The following is a 7,238-nucleotide window of genomic DNA, read 5'->3' as shown; positions in this document are numbered from 1 at the left end:
AATAATAATAATAATAATAATAATAATAATAATAATAATAATAATAATAACATAATAATAATAATAATACATTTTATTTGTATACCGCTTTTCCATAGACTACATGTTCATGAATATCTAGGAATAGTCAATCCATGACTGTGTGAACACACTTCATGGGGGAAACCAGAATGGGTTTATTGGAGAGATCAACAGAGTATCACACACACACACACACACACACACATATATATTTGTGGCAAATCTGAGTTAACTGCCATCTAGACCTACTCCAGATTTACTCCCTTCACATTCCATTCCCTTGAAAAACCAGGCATTATATGACCTTGGTTCTCACAAAACCATTTATTACAGCTGCTTACTTCCCTCCCCTTATCCTCAAGCTCCCTGCATGGCTAAACAGGCCTAACTTTAACATGACAGAGGAAGCCATGAGGGACAACTCTGACAGACTGCTGCCTCTGACCCCAATTTCTATAAGTGCATTAATAGGGCTAAAGACATATTCTGGGTCTATACACATTGTTGATAAGCCAATTAAATTGAAGGATTTAGATTTAAGGCAGTTGAGTCACAATGAAGTCAGAGGGGCAAAATGGACTTAAGTATTGCAATCTGGCTGTGTAAAATTGGGATGCCCAGGTCAAAGAGAATGAAAATACTCCATGTTAGAAATTGGCTTCCATTTTTCCTGGTTTGATTTTATTTTTATCTTATAAGGAGAAAGTAGCAGTTGTGACATTGACACAAGTCTAATTTTTGTGCACTGAACAGATTGACCCACTGGACATCTAAGTAGCCTGAGTTAGTCCCTTCCTCCAATCTTCCGCAATCTAATTTTCTTCATAAATTTAATCATTACAAGGTTGCCTTCTGTGCTCACCTTGCATAAACCATTGTGATCTGACATGACAGATGAAAAGGCATATAAAGTATTCAGAGAGACAGGATGAGAAGTGTGGAGAATCAGTGTAGACAGCTGTCAATCACACTTTGAACGGTCTTGGACAGGGTTGTAAAGAATGGCTTTTGACCAAGCAGCGGACTTAAAAGTTTGGGTGAAGAAATCAATAATATCTTGCAATAATGCTGGAAATATTGGTTGCATCACACAATTATGGCCATCAGTACATTGTGTCCAGGTCACAGGGAAGTAGCTAAGTTTATCTTTTCCTTGCTGTTCCTGGCAGCTAGATTTCACAGGAATTTCATATAGTTGCCCTTTTCCTACAAGCTCTCTTAAGTGTTGAAAATTTGGAAGGGCCAAGACTATTTTACTTTTCAATATACAGGTATTCAAAAAACAGGTATTAAGAACATTTCACCAATATTGAAACTGCAACATTTCATGTACATTTAATTTCATGTACATTCATTTACTTTTCCACTCTGCCATCCAGAAAAAAAACCCTGTGTGTTTTGTGTAAGGTTGAAAATGAATCCAATTAACCACTGGATTATATTTACAAAAATGGGGAAATCCTCAGTTATGTGTTTGTTTGACCCAGCAGTTTTAGGTTTAACTAGAGAACTGTACATCACAAGTTGAACAAAGATGAAGAACGTGTGGACATCCATGCATTAGAATGAAACACTCATCTCTAAAATTAGATATGATGGCTATCTGGCTTCATCAGGAGGTGTATACATTCCTCACCCTTGTAGTACAGTTTGCCCTCCATATCCATAGATTCTGTACCTATGGATTTAACCATCCATAGTTTGAAAATATATTTTTTTAAAATACAAAAATTAAATTTGATTTTGTCATTGTATGTAAGTGACATCATTTTACTACATCATTGTATTTAATGGGACTTGAACATCCACACAGATTTTGGTATGGGTGGTGGTCCTGAAACCAAATCCCAGTAAATATCAAAGGGGTTGTAAAACCTAATTCACTGAAGTTCATCAATTTTCCTCCTGTTTGTTTTAATATTTTGATCATGCAACCTTCATAATTTTACCATCAAGTTAGCTTTCCCTTAACTCTTTCCATCTCTACCTACTTTTTAAATCTCTTACCAGATGAAGGTGTCTGAAGACCTTGAAAGTTTGCTACCATTTTGTGTGTGTTTCGTTGGATCTAAATTGGTTTGGAATTTCTTCTGATGGACTAACACTCATTACTTAGGACTTGTTATGCTTGTGTTTGTGACCATGCTGGATTTGAGTGTACTTTTATAGAACACCTGGCTGCAGCTCAAGCACATTTAGCAGCATTTGCTATCTGGATGTTAAGAGTGGATAACAGGGAGGAAGCCATTAGCCAGTAGTAATGGAGATCAATATTTTTAAAACAACAAGAACAACATGGCACGTACACAATCTTCCCCAAAACAAAATAGAGAAACAGATTTCTTATAACAGAAAACAGAAACTAGAAATTGCTCAAGGACAGCTGGAGTATATCACATACAGTTCTTTATGATAAAAAGATGTCAAGAAGAATTCTAAGTGAATCAATCTGAATCTGCAGTCTGACTAAACTTATTATAGGTCCATATACAAGTCTATTTGAGTGTTAAATTCCTTAACTGACAGTCTTAATTGACAGCTTTCAGCACACTGAATGGCAGGGTTTGGTAGATGTGAGAGGCTCAGTTTTTATTGATGAACTTGTATGTTGATATTTTAAAATTGATATCCTTTTTGTAGTATCATAGTTTCAGCAATAATATCAGTGGTTTTAATTGGCCTTTGATTAGAAGACAAAAAGGCTCTACAGAAACATTGAACAAGTGCTGGCTTCAAATTAAAAGAAATAACACTTAATGGCCACATTTAATCTTTACCGTAGAGAAGACATAGATAATGTTTGTGGTCCTCAAGTGTAACAAAACTTATAAAGAATCACAAACAAGCTGGTAAGTAAAAAGGAACCTGAATAAGGTATCCTTTGGTTCTTGAAATTTACAGAGCTTTATCTGCTCACATCAAAGAGGAATCAGTGGTAGTTTAAACAGCAGGAAATCTTACACAGATAGTGACTTTAACTAAAAATAACCCAAAGTACACATCTCTCTCTCTCTCTCTCTCTCTCTCTTTCTTTCTTTCTCTATTATTCCATCTCCTTCATTAATGTTTTGCTACCATTTTTAACTTTATGAGATTCAGCAATAAACTCCATTCATTTATGAAACTTGTTCACTTGACTCCTATTGGTTAGTCATAACTAGCGATGGGAAGGCCTGGGCTCGTTTCCCCCTCATTTTTTCCCTGAAGCCTTTTTTGTCCCCCCCCCCAAAAAAAATGGAAAAACTGAAAAAACTGAAAAACGGAAGAAAACTGATTGTGAAATGTTTTATTTTAGCATGATGAATAAAATCCTTAAGACAAGGTGTTCCTATATTCTCCAAATATTTCTAAAAACTACATACAGTATCAGATAATTCTAATTTCTATGCACTGAATGAGGATAAGCAGGTCCTAGGTTACAAACTAAACTCTCCAGTGCAAGAGCAAGATGCATTTTTTTTCCTTTAGGGGGCACTGAAAGAAACTGGTCTATGTCTGGAAAAACACTAAATCAAGAAATAAACTGACATGTGAAAGGGTAGAGAAGCTTCTTTTAATCCAGGTACACCTTTTGTTTTTAGAAGTCCATGATAACTGTGATGATGACAAACATAACAAAGCAGAAGCAGAGACTGAAACTGATAACCAGGACTGCATCCACACTGCAGAAATAATGCAGTTTGACACCACTTTAACTGCCATGGCTGAGTGCTATGGAATTCTGGGACATGTAGTTCTATGAGACATTTAACCTTCTGTGTCAGAGAGTTGTGGTGTCACAACAAACTACAATTCCCAGGATATGTATTTTTTTGTTACTAATGCTGGTGATTTCATCTGCCCCCCCTCCCCCCTGCTCCACATAAACTAGCAAAACCAAAGTTCAGGAGATCATTACTCCATTTGTTACAAATGTTGTTTTTTTTAAATACAAGTAAGTTCTTTTTACAATAATTGTTTGAATACAGTGTATTTTAATATGCCAATTGTGATAATTTTATGCCAAATCAAATTGTACATAGTTATATGGTTTTTTCTGTGCCTTCAAAATTTTGAGAAATTTACTAGAGAAAACACATTTACTAGGTAAATCACTTTGATCTTTGGATTCACTCTAGTTGGGACTAACCATAGGAAACAGGCTTATAACTTAATTTAAACTTCATTAAAAATATTCAGGCAACATATTTGGGAGTTATATACATGTACTGCTTCCCTCATTTCGTATTTCAGCAGAAGACAGCATGGTCCATGTGGCTCTGTCATTATATTATAAGCAAACTTTTGCACTTCAGCCACTGCATAGCCATCTTCTGAATATTCAGGATCAGCTCATTGGTATTCCATTGACAACTGAGCAAGCTTTGGTGGAATCCCATGTACAGAGGATGCTGCAAGAAAGGATAATTTCTATTCGTTCTGTTCCATTCCCTTAGAACTAACCTAGGCCTTCAATGAAAGAGGTGGACATCATGCTCCTCACCGTCTTTTGACTCCAGGGACCATCCTTGAAGTCTGAACAAGACACTTCAGGTAGGATCCCACATTAGGGATTATTCACAGAACGGATCAACAGATCCATCATCCCTTGTGGTACGTAATATATATCTTCATTGTACTACCTTGTGTGAAAAATTCTGTGCCTTCTGGAGTTTTCTAAGCATGCTTGTCCGTTAAGATCAGCAGAGTTCTAGCCAGATATATCTGTTGTGAAGGGAAGCAGATGTTCAAAAGCCTGTTGAAGAAAACTCTGCCCAAAAAACTTCTCTATGCTTCATCTATGAATGTAAAAGGGAAGAAAGGGCCTGCTGCCTATAGGCAGGCATAGCTGCCCTAAATTAAGAAAAGTATTACTATTGTGAGGCTAGACAACCTTTGACCCACCAGATATTTTTGGATTGCAATTTCCATCAGCTCCAGGCAGCACAGCCAATCAGTTTTAGGCAGACATTATTCTGAACCTTAAAGGAGTTCTCTAAGGAGATGGACCCAATCCCCAAAATAAGCTCAGCATCTTATCTTTTAAAGTTCAGACAATATCTTAAAAAAAAAAAAAAAGCCAGGTCCTCAGTTTTAGAGTCCTTCCCTTTTGTAAAGCTCTTTCTTTACACACAAACAACAGAGAACAGCATAATTTGTAGCGGTCTATAATCAGCTTCTTTGGCTTTTAAAGTTCAGGGTGACAAAAGAAATATAAACTGAAAAAATCTGTAGTCAGTTCCTTTGGCTTTGGTGTTTTAAGTTTGGCTTGTTTTGTAAGATGTCCTTTCCTCCAACCAAGAAAATTAAGTAGAGGAATTAGACAGACAGCATAGATGCAGCTAAGACAGCTTGCATGTGTTGACTAATCAAGTAAGTTGTCTAGGCTCTTTCTTTTCTTTTTCAAAAGCAAACTACTTTTCCCAGAAGTTAACTTTAGTCCGAGAAGGAGAAGGGAAAAATGAAAAGTATTTAAGTGTCTGTTTATCCAATGATCAGTATCCACAGAAATGGTCAGCCACCATAAAAAATAAACTAGTCCTTTTCTTGTCAGTCCGTTCTTCTAAAGAGAGTGGGAGACAAGCCTTCCCTCTTTCAGGGTAAGATTTATTGTTAATGTTTTTGTATTTTAGTCAATTTTAAGTCCTAATAGGTCTTTTCCCAAAACAGAAAGCTAAACTTACTTTATGTCTTCTGCTGAAGTTAAAGTGAGGGAAAAAAGCCACACACAAATGAATGTTTTCTTCCATGACAAAAGATCGCCCGTCAGATATTATGGTCGCATAGAGGCTAGTGCAATTTTCCAGATCAAAGGAAGCTGGAGTCAGCCTGGTCACTCTTTGGTCCTTTTTGCCCCACTGTTGTTGTTATTGTTGTTGTTATTATTATTATTATTATTATTATTATTAACCTTTATTTATAAAGCACTGTAAATTTACACAGCGCTGTACATGCAATCTTTTAATTGGACGGTTCCCTGCCCTCAGGCTTACAATCTAGAAAGACATGACACAAATAGAGAAGGGAGTGGTGGTGGGGAAGGGGCCTTTCTAGTAGGATAATACATATAAAATACATAGCAATACAGGAAATAATTCAATAAAACAGACAACAAAAAAGCATCAAATAGCAAGTGACAATTCTGCAATGCCTGGGAACGCTGGGAACTGCTAAGGCAAAACTGGATACCTCCTTCAAGCCCCGATTTCTAGTCCCTTTCTCCAGGGGCTATTAATGGCCAAGATTAATTCGCTTGCCGTGACTGACTCTCAGCGACATGCTCCCCCAGTTCTGGAGCAGGAGCTCCTCCACCACGCTTCCAAATGCCTCAGCTCATGACTGGAAGTCCCATCTTATGCTTATCTTTTAAAGTTCAGATAATATTTTCCCACCTCCTTCCCCATTTGCTTTTATTTTGTTTTTGTTTTTTAAAATCTTTATCTGTTGAAGGAATATGTGGTGTCAAAAGCAGGCACAGTATTTTTCTGCATTTTTAAAAATTTGGCCTAATAAAGGTATCAGAGACATTGATTAAATTTATACTGGACAGCCAGCTTGATGTAGTGGTTTGAGTGTTGGACTTGGACTCTAGGAAACCACATTTCAAATCCCTGTTCAGTCATGAAAACCCAGCATGTAAAATTGCCTAAGTAATTCTCTCTCTCTCTCTTTGCCTCAAAGGAAAGCATTGGCAAACATCCTCTGACTAAGGATCTTATCACACATGCAATTTTAAACGTTTTGGGGACTGAAGGAGGACGCTCGTGTGCGCGTGCATCCTGCAGAAAATGGAGTTTATCGCACACGAAGACCTTCTCCAACAGTCCCCGTTCCGTCCCCCGGCACGCACCCATTCGCGTCCAGTCCTGACGGGCGTCATTTTTTGCTGACGGAAGGTAGTGCAAGGTGGCTTAGATATAGAATAAATTATCTCCACATAGACGCACATGCACACACAGCCATATGCTATTGTTATTCCCAATATTGTTATTGTCAGTCCCCATTTACAAAATGACAACTAAGTGAAATTCTGGAGGCTATCCAAATTTTATAAAGATGAGATTCCAACTCATGCTGGCTAATTTCATATCTAATAGTGTCCCCACTGGCCAGTGCTACAGTCATTGTTATGCACAGCCCTGAGGGCTAAAAATTCACATAAAAGAAGAGACACTGACATGTTTTCATTCTTTGGTTCTCTAGGACCTTAATGGTGGGGGAAAACTGAGAAATTTGAC

At 37.3% G+C, this 7,238-nt stretch overlaps 1 long non-coding RNA gene across 1 annotated transcript in view; it reads left to right on the top strand.

Annotated features, from left to right (window-relative positions):
* The window catches only part of LOC121916790, an 18,707-nt gene extending 11,851 nt beyond the window's left edge, over window positions 1-6,856 (top strand). The window contains exons 2-3 of the long non-coding RNA XR_006100919.1: window positions 4,458-4,554; window positions 6,682-6,856. This is a non-coding gene — a long non-coding RNA (uncharacterized LOC121916790). The remainder of the gene's footprint in view (window positions 1-4,457; window positions 4,555-6,681) is intronic.
* Window positions 6,857-7,238: the final 382 nt, after the last annotated feature.

This window comes from Sceloporus undulatus, chromosome 1 (genome assembly GCF_019175285.1).
Source record: "Sceloporus undulatus isolate JIND9_A2432 ecotype Alabama chromosome 1, SceUnd_v1.1, whole genome shotgun sequence".
In the NCBI taxonomy this organism is placed as follows: Eukaryota; Metazoa; Chordata; class Lepidosauria; order Squamata; family Phrynosomatidae; genus Sceloporus; species Sceloporus undulatus.
The sequence above is the reverse complement of the archived record's forward strand: the minus strand, read 5'-3'. Positions and strand labels throughout refer to the sequence as shown.